Raw genomic sequence first — 13,323 nt, forward strand, 5'->3', positions numbered from 1 at the left:
ATGGACATAATTGCTGCCCAGGCTACAGCACATTGACAAATGAAATGAGACAACAATGAACAGAGTGAAATCAACAGTTTTTCAAAAGAGATTAAATTTTATTTGGAATGGCTTGAGATGAAGGGAATGGTCATTATACTGGGATTCCTAAAATATTATGAAGGTCATTATAGCTATAATCTACATAAATTTCTTAATTTCAGTATTCTAGAAGTAGGGTCTATATTTGGCTAGAGCTTATGCTATGATGTTTACGTTTCCCTAATGCAAAAATGCACTACAATGTTCTAATACTTGACTTCTGTCTTGGATACTATGTAGATCAATAGAAATGTCACTTAAAGTTGAGGTGTACTAATATACGGTTGAAATAGACTATAGAATTAAGATAATTGGTTGGTATTTTGATACATTATTGCTGACCAGTTAATGATCTTTTGTAACTTGTTTTTAGTGTGACAGTGCAGGAATTTATTACCTCTGATTTAGTTTGCCCTTCAAGTACTTACAGTATTCAGCCAGCATAGTCCTTATGGAATAGGTTTTTGGGTTTTATAGAATAGCATGTTGTATTAAGCCAGTTTATATGGAATATTGGCTTCTATTTTGTGATATTCTTTCTGACAAAACTATATCTAAATAGATTTTAGATATTTTCTTACATCTTGAACAAATATTGTTGTTGTTGCTTTTTACTCCAGAAAAAAAGAGACTTGCTGAATGTTTATTTTTCAGTGGATTGAGGTAGCAATTTAGAAACATGTTGCTGTAGAAACACACAGACCTAAATAAAAGTATAACAAGAACATTAGAAAGCTGATTATGCTAGCTTCTTTTCCGCTCACCCCAGAGTTCTTTCACATGTTCGTCTTTTATAATTAATGGTAGGGTGTTCACAATGCTGGATTTTACTGTTTTTTCAGGATCACTTTATGGAGGTGGTGGGGGTGGTAATGTTCCAGGAATGTGTCTCGTGGGTTTTTTTTTTAACTTATGAAAAGGATCATGGAGTCATAGAATCCCATGTCATCCTGTAACTCCTCCCTTGAGGGGTTTTTAGAACCACCTCTTGGGATGTGAGCCAAGATCTAAGGAGAGAAAGGCAAGGTGAAAGAGAATGCTATTCAGAAAAAACTCTGGAAAGCAAATTCATTTATGAAAGCATTTATTGAGCACTTACTGTGTGCAAGGTAGGAATTTGGAGGTAAAGAATAACTTAGAAATGTTTAAGAGAAGACACTGGAGAAACTACAGTGGAATATCTAGGGCAAGTCCAAAGGACTGGCTGGAGATCCAGTCTTATCTCATTGGTGAGTGTTCCCAGGTCAGCCCTGGAGAGCAAGGGGTGTGTATTAGTATCTCAGAAATGGGACCAAAACTGGCCTAAGCGAACTGAAAGACTAAACCATTAAACCTGAAGTGCATGTACGGGGAATGTGGAAACCCAGGAAAAAATAAAATAGTACGTTGTCAAAAAATTTAAGCCTTTTCTTTGCTGTAACATTGCAGGCTTCTCTGGTAAGCCTTAGTACACTTGTATTTTAGGTGTCCCCATTCCAAGTAAGCTGCCACATTCCACCACATCTGAGCCACTCTGAATGTTCACCCTGTTGTGAAGCCACAGATTTTAAGATTGAGCGTATGTACAATAATCCCACAAAATCCAGAACTGGTACCCTGTCAGTTCACATGTTAATTACAACTCCCACTCACTAAATGTATGGCTTTGGAGCCCAGCGTGGTTTCCTTCACCTCTCAGGTCTGTGGGGCCACACTCTGAGTAACCACTAACGTGCTTGTAGATAGTGCCTCATAGTTGGCAAAGGGCTTTCCTGTATGTGATTTCATTCCAGGGACTTTGTAGGGCAATTCCTAGTGTCAGGTACTGGGCTAGACAGACTGAGAGGACACAGGAAAAAAAATATATATATATATTTTTTTGGAGGAATCACTTAGTCTCATGGGGGAGGCAAATAAGTAACCAAATGAATAAGCCCTGACTGTGTGATAAGTCCTGTGAATCTATGCACAGAATATTAGCAAGCTGAAGAGAAAAGATAGGAACTTTCAGCATACCCATTCTACAGATGAGGAAAACTGACCTTCGCATTCACCTACCTACCAAGAAACAAAGTTCAAGTTCTGGTTCCAACTCCAGGCCACTTCTACAGTGGTACTTTTAAAGCTGTACCTTATAGATACAGAGTTATAAATACGGTCCAGTTAGGTATTAAAGAGAAGATAAAAAGGACACCAAATCACAAGTGTATTGATGGATGTGTCTTTTGAAAATGGAATGAATCCTAGTGTGATTTTGTGTTTTTGGAGCCTCAGGAGAAGAAAGGGGAACATAATGGGTTCAGGTGAAATGAACAGCCCAGTCTTCCAAATGTCAGTATACACCCGAGACATCAGTGGCGGAAAGCTACAGTCTTAGGTTGACTTGGGGACTTTTTTTAAAATACAAAGTCGAGCCCCCTGGAGCCATTTCTGCTGGGGGTCTCATGCTTGACTGGGGGTCTCATGGTCTCAAGCCATTCCTTGCTGGGGGTCTCATGCTCACTGGGACCAGTCCTGTGTTTTTGTGGTTCTTTATCTGTTCACTGACTGTTTGGCAGTTGAAGACTTGCTCCCCAGGGCCCTCAGCCTTGGCCACTTCATTCAGAGCACTGAATTAAAAGAGAAAAGGAATGCAGTTCTGATGCAGTTATAGCTAGTAAAAAGAACCAATAAAAATGACTATAAAGTGCCTGACAAATAGAAAATGTTCAGTAATACCAAGGTACTTCATGGGGGAAGGGTTTACCTCTTGGCACAGGATGACAGCCCCCTGCAATCCCAGGCTTTTCCCTCCATGATGCCCTTGGCAGGGAGCTCTTGCCTAGCCAGAACAGGTGAGTGAAAAGATTCTGCTGTCTTGGAGTCACCTGACTTCTTACCACAAGAACATCCTTCAGAAGTGGAAATCACAGACACATAGGTCTTTTGCTGGTGACAACAGATAACACAAGAGATAAAGAACACTTCGGTGATACAAGGGTAAAAAAGAAAATGAGGAAAAGACAGTAGAAAAAAGTATAGGAGAAGTAAGTGGTTAAAGAACCTCTGGTCATAAAGGAAGAAGTACATCAGTTTGGAGCAAAACTCATATTCTCTATGGGTTCTGGTAGAATTACCAAGGGATGGACCAACTTGAACCAAGGGATTCATGTTACATGAATCATTGACCTGAATGATCTTAGGCAGATTACTACATTTCTTAATAGGAATAATACAAATACACATGTATTAAAAGCCCATAGTAAGTGCTGAATAAATGATAGCTTTAAAATACATATGTGTAAAATATATATCTATATTCTATTGGGTAGAGATTATTGACAGGTTAGAGGAAAATGAGGGAGATTATATACAATTTACAGATGATCTTCAGTAGTCTGTTTGAAAGATAAGACAAAGGGTCCAAAAAAATGACAAAATATAAACACAGGCAGAAGTGTGGAGATGTACAAAGAGACCAGTTGGAGAACTCACATCCTTGGCAAGGATAAAATAATGATAATCAAGAGACAAATAAGAAAAACTAAAGCTTAGAGAAAGATGGATATTAAATTATAGGTGTAGGTATTATGTGACTCACTAAAATATAAAAATAAAATGAAACACAAACTTTTATTCTCTCCTTTATGCCACAGAGAGAAAAGTTTAAATATACTTGATGTAAAATATTTAAAGGATTAATTTTGAACAAATGCCAAGTAGATTTTATTTTCTATCTATATATTTAAGTAGATTATAAATAAAAAACTAAAATGAATTACAAATGTGGGCAATAGAAATCTTCAAGTTTCAATAAGATTATCCATCTCGTAAAAAAAAAAAATACAATTTGATTTTTCCTAATTATAAGCAGTGTACTTACAGAGATCAGTCACTTTTTATTTATAATTTTCATTAGAATGTTATGATACCAGTAAACCATATTCCAAATGTGTTTCAATAAAGAAATATCTTCGTCATCTAGAATATGGAGCTAGGCTGCTCTTACACTTTTATTATTAAAATCTAACACATACAACCAGATGATAAATTGCCAATTCCATGGCTTGCTTTTTTTTTTTTTTTTTTTTAATTATAGCTTTAAAATATTCTCACAGGCCAGGAGTGGTGGCTCTCACCTGTAATCCCAGCACTTTGGGAGCCTGAGGCAGGCAGATCACTTGATCTCAAAGAGTTCAAAACCAGCCTGGGCAATATGGTGAAACCCCATCTCTACAAAAAATATGAACATTAGCCCAGCATGGTGGCACATGCCTGTAGTCCCAGCTACTTGGAGGCTGCGGTGGAAGGACTGCTTGAGCCTGGGAGGTGGAGGTTGCAGAGAGTCAAGATTGTGCCACTGCACTACAGCCTGCGCTACAGAGGAAACAAAGAAAAAAAATTGTTATGGCCACTTAGCTAGAAAAGATCTCATCGAAATACAATAAAGAATATGAAACTTTCTGGCAACATATTACATAGAACAGTAGCACTCTTTGTAATAAAGTGCTCATTTGAGGCAAATTAAGTCATCCTCTTAGCCCCCTTTTCCTACTTGACTGAAATAAAATACTTGCTCAGTTGACAAAAACCATCAAATAATTCATTTTAGTCGTAGTTGAGTTTATACTAGCTTGTTTAGAAATAAAGTCAGCAAACATTATCTGCACCATAAAGTGTGAATCGCGGTTAGATTATTAGCCTTCAATGCATTGCTTGGTAAGAGGGCTACCACATATCTCATTGCTGAAGAATCTGTTCCCACAATCAACCCAATAACTAACATCTGTGTATCACGTGTTATGTAAATACTCAAGGTTCTCTATTCGGTATGATCCTCATAGCAACTCAGGCTACAGAGCTTAAGTGACCTGCTCCAGGAAGGAGGTGGTCAGTGGCAAACCTAGGACTGGATCCCAAGTCTTTCACTTGTTCTATTCACTCAACAAACATTTATTGAGCACCAACTTCGCTGATCACTGAGTACACAATAAAGAACAAGGCATGGAAGGTCTTGTTTCCCATGGACTTGACAGTCAAGTGGGAAAGACAGGAAAACTCATAAAACCATGATTAATATAGATGGAAGTAACTGAGCAGCTACTCTAGTCCCCAGGATTCCTCCTCTTAATATGTCATCTTTTTCCCCATCGGTTGGGTCACAGCCCCACAGAAGCCGGCCACACTGACCACTCATGCCAACATAATCACAATAAGGCACTGCATAAAGCCAGAGCCAACCTTCTCTGACCACCTCAACGCGTTGTTAGGTAGGGTAGACATCACAGGTGAGGAGATGGAGGCCCAGAGAAGGTGAGTAGCAGATTCCGGCCTAGACGGCAGGAAGTGATCAGCAGGGAGCCATGACTCAGGCCTGTAACCCCAGCACTTTGGGAAGCTGAGGCTAGAGGATCGCTTGAGGCCATGAGTTTGAGACCAGCCTGGGCAACATAATGACACCCCATCTCTACAAAAAATTTAAAAATTAGCTGGTTGTGGGAGTGCATGTCTGTAGTCCCAGCTGCTCTGGAGGCAGGAGGATCTCTTCAGCCCAGGAGTTTAAGGCTGCAGTGAGCTATGGTCATGCCACTGCATTCCAGCTTGGGCAACAGAGCAAGGCTCTGTCTCAAAAAAAAAAAGAATAAAAAAGGAATTGATCCTGACTCAAAAAGACTCAGAATCTCCTTCTTGACAAAGCCGCCTCTCCTCACTTGTTAGCTTATGTGTAGCCTTTATGGTGTGATTACATCCTGCCTTATTCTGCCCACCCTCATCCCGGCATACCACTCAAAATCTGAATGAATTGCTCAAGGGCTAAGATCTTTGTTCTCTGGGATACATACTTTCCTTCCAACTGCCGCTCTCCAGATAGGTCTGTCAAGAAATCAGGCCTTTCTCCCTCATTCTTATAAAAGAAAGCAGCTAAGGTATTATTGATGGAATCAAAAGAAACTGTTAAGAAAGGTAGCACTTGTTTGTGAAATGCTTCATCCATATTTGTGATACTAAAGAATCGTGGGATTAGCTTTGGAGAATGAGATCAGCTCAGGAGGCTGCTGTTCACAGCTAAACTGTATCCTGATCCTACTTGCTGTCAATGAGGTGACCTCACCAAAGAAATTTAGGAAGAGCCCTTCTGAATAGGGCAGCTAGGATCCAGGAATACCTGGTCAGGTGATATTTAGAATCTTTTTCCACCCTAAGAACCTATGATTCTATCCTGGCAAAAAAATGTCTGCAAATCAAACGCTTCTAAATTAGATCAAAGTTTAAGTACACCGAGGGAAATTCTGTTTTTATAGCTCCCATTTGTCCTTGATACGAATTTTGATACTGAGTCAGGCTTTTTAAAGTTGAACATACTTGGTATACCTTACGATGCTGTCATTTTTGGTTAGGATTTATATGTTTTAAGGATATATACACATATACTTCTTTTTTACAATATTTGACTTAATGTAATGTGTATGTATTTGACTTAAAGTATTTCAACCTGTGGTTGAAATTTTCTAATTGATTTTGGGTAATTTTATTTTAATAGAGACACGGTCTCCCTATGTTGCCCAGGCTGGTCTCAAACTACTGGGCTCAAGGGATCCTCCTGCTTCAGCCTCCCAAGTGCCAGGATTACAGGTGTGAGCCACCACGCCTGGCCTCCCTACTGTATTTTTTATTTGCCATAATCAGAGTAGTCCTCCAAAAAAATAATGGTTATACATTTTTAAGAGTGAGAAATAATATTTTCATGATTTTTATTCCTTCTACTCTTTAAATAAATAAAGTCTATTCCTCAAGGGCAGGGACATGGTCCGTGTTGCTCACTGCCCTATTCCCCATGCCTGTCACAGTGGTTGGTACATACTCAGTACTGAAAGTACTTGTAGAAATGAATAAAAATATGTTATAATAACATTTTAAGGTTACTTGATAATCTTTGTTGCCCTCTTTGCCTTGAACAGAAAGAATCTAAGTATTTTACCCTTATTTGAAAAGATGAAAACAAATTCCTTAGCTGTGAAGGTTAGAAATAAAAAGCTCTTCTAATAGCACATGAAGAAAAAACCCCCACATCATCCCTTAAATAGTTTTACACACCTACTGTGTGCCTGGCACTGTGCTGTTCTCTGCAGGGTCAGACGATTAAGACAGTGCCCTAAAGGTTAAGTCAAGTGCTCTACCACATATGTTCCAATTTTAATTTGTTCTCCTCTGTTGATTTCTTAGCACATAGTAGGTATAACATACACCCAAAATAAATCACCAGCCAACTTAGCTGTGGTTGTGGTGGTAATACTGTTGTCCTAGTGAGGCGTGGGTCCGGTTTGGTAGGTTGTGCCCTCTGTGCATGAGGGAGGGGTAGGACCAAGATGGACTTGCCCCAAAGTCAGCAAATCTGGACTTTCAGCCTCTTCTGTGTTTTGGCTCTATATGGATGTCCTTTTCCTTTCTACCTCAAGCCTACTCTTCCTTTCTTTTTCTCCTTTCCCCTTCACCCTCATATCTCTTCTGTCTTCCCCTGGCTCAACCTCTAAATCCCTGGAAATACAACAAAGATAAACTGTTTTAGAGAGGTTCAGAATCACCTAATATATATTTACTCAAAGTGTAGGGTTGACAGGGCAAAATTGACAGGTTCTCAGGGAAAGAACTCCAACTTGAGGGGGTCCATGTTAAAATTTGGGTGTAGGGGAAAGAGTAAAAAGAACTCTAGACATACTGCTTTGAAATCCTAAGGGAATAAATATCAACCCAGGGCATGAATCTGTTTAGTCTTCCATTTCCATTCACTTGGGAGACTCTGATTTGTAAGTAAGCACCCTTTCTACAGAAGAGAAGGGCCAGAGACAGGCCTGGATCCTTGTCTGTAGGTCTAGCCATCCACCTTGGGGTTTTGTTAATGTTGTTTACGTTTAGCACCTCTTCTCGCTTTCCTAGTTTAATTCTGTTACTATTAGGACATAGCACATGCTCTGTTAGGAAATATCAGTGACTATTGTCACTAATCCTGTTTTACTTTTTACTTTTATGGGATTTGGTCATGGATTCCATTTGTCTTTTTGATCATTCACAACTGCAGAAATTAAAATCAGTGTTCTCAAAGTTATTTAATATCATTTGGAAATTTGTATTCTGTTAGGAACAACCTCCTTGGGTTGCATTTTATTTTAAATTTAAAGAATGTGGTCTGAGAGGACAAAGTACAGTTAATAAACAGAGATGAACTTACCTGTTTTTCTGTCTTGGTCAACTGGTTTTCGTCAACTGGTTAGTTTCTCTTGGTTCTCCTTTTCCTTTGGGATTTACTCTGACTTCTAGGGGTGCAGAGAGAGCAACAAAGAGAAGGATTTTGGACTAAGAGACATGGTAGACAGAAATGTACATGAGCAAAGGCCCTGATACAGGAAAGAACATGGAACATTCCAGAATATTCTAGAAAAGAAAGTTCATGGGCTTGTAGCCGAGAGAAGATAGGAAAGTAGTGAGAGAGAAAACTGAAGAGTTCAGCAAGGGCCCTAAAGTGCAAGTGCCAAGGCCATTTAAAGGTTTCAAGCCTCATCTTATAGGCAGGGCAGTCACGGAAGGGATTTGAGTGGAGGAGGGGATGCGGACCATGGATTGCAGAGGGATCAGAGCAAGGGGAGAGGTCATTGTGTCTGAGGACTAGGATGGCGGTAGTGGGTGAACAGAAGTAGATATTGACGTGCTGGTGCTGCGTGTGGAAACAGAGGCCACTGCAGGTGAGTACAAGGGGCTGTGATGGGTCTGTTTTAGAAGCATTGGGCTTGAGGGGCTTATGGTGTGACAAGGTAGATGTTGGATAAGCAGGTAGATACACAGGTTTGGCAAAGGTGTGGGCTGGAGGACTACATTTGGAATTTCATCTGTTTACAGATGATAATTGAAGCTATTGGGGCAGATTGTTTTGCTTAGAAAGAAATTACAGTGACAAAAGAGAAGAGGGCCTCAAGAAACTGGAATCTTTGGAGGCAAAGCAGAGAAGGCGTTGCCAGCATAGAACCACAACAAGTGGCTGGAGGGGAGGAGGGGAACTGTGGGCCTTAGTTTCAGGGGCAAAGGGAGTGGTCTATTTTGTTCAATGCAGCTAAGATTTCAAGTGAGATGAGGCCTGGGTGTGTGTCCTGCAGCTGCTCTATAGGGAGGCCATTAGTCATCTCTGCAAGAACAGTTCTGTGGGGCAAGGAGCGGAAGCCATATTGGCGAGAATAGAGGGAACCTGAGAGGTGAGGAAGGAGGAACAGAAACGTGGCTCCAGTTTGACTGTCAAGGAGTCAGGCAGCAGAGCAACAGCTGGAGGAAGGCAGAGCTCCAGAGGAGATGATAGGTGGATCCCGTATGTTTTTCAGAAGAGAGAGGACCTGAACCTGTTTAGAAAGAGCAAGAGAGATGGCAGGGTGTAGGCATGGCGGGATCCTGAGGACAGGTGGAGTGATTGGCTTTAGATTATTTTATTAACTTTTTATAGACTTTAAACTCAGGAGGAAAAGATTGACCCACGTTCGGCTGTCACTGTGGTCTCACCTTCCTCCCACCATCCTGGGACCCTCCTCCTCACATGGGGCCCACTGTACTCCCTTGGGAGCCCTGGCCAGGAAAGGACTCCCTGGCTCCCCATTAAAGACTGTTCCTCGTTCAACCAGATGAACTCCAGCATCCTTTTTACTTTGAGTAGGAGACAAAAGCTGAGGATCAAGTTCAAGGTAGGGGCCCTTCGTATTGAAAGAAAAGCTAATAAAATAGGAGCACTGTCTAGAAATATTTCTCAGACCACAGAGAGAACCAATGAGTTCCATTCTGTGCAACATGCTGGGTCTGGTGTTTTTTGAATTAAAATAGGCTCTTGTTAGCATTACTTTAATTGATTTTAAGTGCAGTGCCTGTATGCAGAAAGAGTTTCTAGATTTCAGGCTGAGTTGGACCTGAGTAGACTAGATGCTCATCAGGGAAGAGCTAGGCTGCTATTTGCTGGCTTTCTCTGGAAAAAAATTACTGGATTTGCAATTATAATTTTTTCTCTTATTTATTTTTCCTTAACATTTGTCAGAGCAGTTTTAGGTTCACAGCAAAATTGAGCAAAAATTATGTAGAGTTCCCATAAACCTCCTGCCCCCAAAAAAGCACAGCTTACCATAAGATTGACATGTAGAACCAGCGTGGTGCATTTGTTGCAATTGCTGAAACACTGACACACCATTATCACTCAAGATCCGCACTTCACAGAAGGGTTCATCTTAGTGTTGTACATTTTATGGATTTGGACAAACGTATAGTGACATGTCTGTGCCATTATGGTATCACATAGAATAGTTTTGCTGCTCTAAAAATCCTTTATGTTCCACCTCGTCATCCCTCCCATTCCCCCCAGTTTTTTTTTTTTTTTTTTTTTTTTTTGCAGTAGGCCTCTTTCACATAAACATAAAAATGTGTTTTTCAGCCTCACCTGTTTGAAGATCTTGACACAACCTTAATAATAGCTTTGTTTTGGTTTGAGTACACAAAAGAAAAATTCAGTCGCTGACATGGAATGACATTAAAGCAGTAAGTCACTCAGTTGTCTTCCACATCTAATGCTAGCTTTATTCTTCTCTCAGTTAGTTTCTCTTCCTCCCCTTTTAAAGCTCTCTGTAGTTTCCATTTCAGCAGAAGCTTTTTTCCCTCTTCTGGGCAGGCAGACCTGTCCTTGATCCTGACCTCCCACTTTGCAGAGGGCCAGTCAGTGAGGATGTGTATGGCCCTTCCTGGCATTACAGAGTAAATTTCTGTCCCTAAAGGGCCAAGGAGGAGAAACTTTGGTTTTTTAAGTTGCTTATGATAATGTCTCAGGCAGAGGTCAGGGAAGTTAAAAAACAGGTAGTTTGGGAATTAAGGGGTTAAAGCATTAGTGCTCACAGCTCCACTGTTTACGCATCACTACATTTTACAGAAAATAGGCTGCTTTAAATCCTAGGGAAACTGGTCATTGTATATTCTGTGGTTTGAAAGTTGTCAGAGACAAAAAAAAGAAAAATGTAAGATAAATGGGACTGAAAATACCAATTCTTCAGGTGAAAGGCTCCCTCAGAGAGAAGCTGCTTTTAATCCACACATTGTTCTCCATTTCGTAATCTTTTTTTTCTTTTCTTTATCTTTTCTCAAGTGGGATTGGCTCAGCATCTTCAAGTGTTGACTGAGCCCCTCCTGGGTCTCCAGCATCCCTCTGGATGCGCTGAAGGAGGCAGAGGAACAGAGGAACCCCTTTCCGTGTGCCTTGGGCTTGACTTTTGCTCTTTCTGACTCTGCCATGTGTCTATTTCCCTAGCATCTTTCTCTTGGCTATGCTAGCCTCATCTCAAGTGACAGTCGCCACGAAATCCCAGGTTTGATGTGCTAGTTATATTTTCTAATACCTATTCAAACACACGTAGGACTATTTAGAAGCCGTAAAATGGTCATCGCGTGCCACCTCAAATAATCCTGGAGCTCTGCAGTGGTGCAAGGTCCTCTATTTGGGACCCGGATCTAGATCACAGCCTCCAAGAGCTGGAAGGAATCCCGCAGATTTCTTGAATTTCATGAATTCCTTGAGGCCCAGGGAGGTTCACTGTGCATGGGCAGCGTGGTCTCCCTCCTCCTGCTGCTCCCCAAATCTCCAGAAATGCATCACCAACAAACGGGCTTTCCTCGAAGAGGGCTGCTTCCTCACTGGTCTCTTTCCTCACATTTAACTGTCACAATTTTGTGCTGCCTTGGATTTTTTTTTCAACCCAGAGGAAAATGCTATTAAAGACTGGCCACCTGCCTCCAGAAACATAGGATCTGTGTAAACTGTCTAAATAATTTGTATGTCTCTCTCTGAACTACTCTTCACTAAACACCTACTACAGGTGTAGGCTCTGGAAAGGATAGCAGGCCACAAAATGACAAGCGTCCCGCCCTCTCAAGAGCTTATATTGTAGGGGCAATGAGATGGACAGAAAGGGGAAATCGGTAACATTTAGAGAATATGCTGAGCACAGTGGCTCATGTCTGTGATCCTATCACTTTGAGAGGCTGAAGCGGGAGGATCGTGTGAGCCCACAAGTTCGAGGTTACAGTGAGCTGTGATCATGCCACTGCACTCCAGCCTGGGTGACAGAGCAACACCCTGTCTCAAGGAAGGGAGGAAGCCAGGCAGGGAGGGAGGAAATATTATATAGTAGTAAATATAAATGTATCTACAGAAAATGAAACCAAGGGGACATGACAGTTGGTTGTCAGGGGAGTGAGGCTGCTTGGATGTGGGCTTTGGGAAAGAAATTGCAGAGGCAGGAAGAAGCTGACCACAGGAGAGCATCCCAGGCAGAGGGATCAGCTCATGCAAAGGTTTTGGAAAATCTTTGGGAAATACTAAGTTAGTTCAGTTTGACTTGGCTGCAGAGAAGGGAATGAGGTGGAGCAGTTAGTTGGACCTCACTGGAGGCTGTGGGGAATGATTGAATATTGGCTCACAAAAGGTAATCACAACCCTGAATTCAGCCCTGGAAATGAAGCAGATTTGTTCCGCCAGCGGATCAGAGCGCATGCATTGTTGCCGTTTGTCATGTGGTTACTTTAGTATTTCTAATCTAGATTTGATCTGTGGGGATACTGGTGGCCCTACCCCACCGGAGTGTGTCTGCACCCTGCTTAGCACAATGGAGCTTCCTCCTAACCCCTAAGGCCTTCTGGAAAGTCCATACTGATAGAAAAACAGACTTGCGTGTGCAAAAGAAACCAAGATTTTTAAAGTTGGTGTTTGGATCATTCTGCCCTGTACCACTCATCAAAGGAAGGTGTTGGGGATTGGCAGTTAGTATTGGCTGGGTTTTCTATGAGAGAGTTTTTTTTAGGGAAATGAACTTTTTTGATATTCAGCATTCTTTCCAGAGGTCCTTTCTGGGTGGAGTTCATCCAGGCAGTACATATAAACAGTGAGATCAAGGCATTTTGTTAAAGGAGAACTAAAAGTTGTGCCTCTAACAAATGACTCCAGAAGAGCATATGCGGTTTGTGCCTTTAGATTTTTTTTTTAAATTAAAAAATGTCTTAAAATTTAACACATGTACATGTTAAAATTTAAAAATATACCATGAAAAATGACTCTGCCTCCTATTTCTGACTGCCAATCCCCCATTTTCCTCTTTAGAGACAACCACTGTTAACATTTTCCTATGGATTCTTCCAGAGATATCATATGCACATTCAAACATATATGTACATACCACATATGGGTTTTGAAAGGTAGAGCTTTCTTAAATGTTTGGGTGT

At 41.0% G+C, this 13,323-nt stretch overlaps 1 protein-coding gene across 1 annotated transcript in view; it reads left to right on the top strand.

Annotated features, from left to right (window-relative positions):
- KCTD1 (potassium channel tetramerization domain containing 1) overlaps window positions 1-13,323 on the top strand; it is a 93,347-nt gene that overhangs the window by 11,131 nt on the left and 68,893 nt on the right. The gene's annotated exons all lie outside the window — the stretch shown is intronic.

This window comes from Piliocolobus tephrosceles, chromosome 18, assembly GCF_002776525.5.
Source record: "Piliocolobus tephrosceles isolate RC106 chromosome 18, ASM277652v3, whole genome shotgun sequence".
Taxonomy (NCBI): domain Eukaryota; kingdom Metazoa; phylum Chordata; class Mammalia; order Primates; family Cercopithecidae; genus Piliocolobus; species Piliocolobus tephrosceles.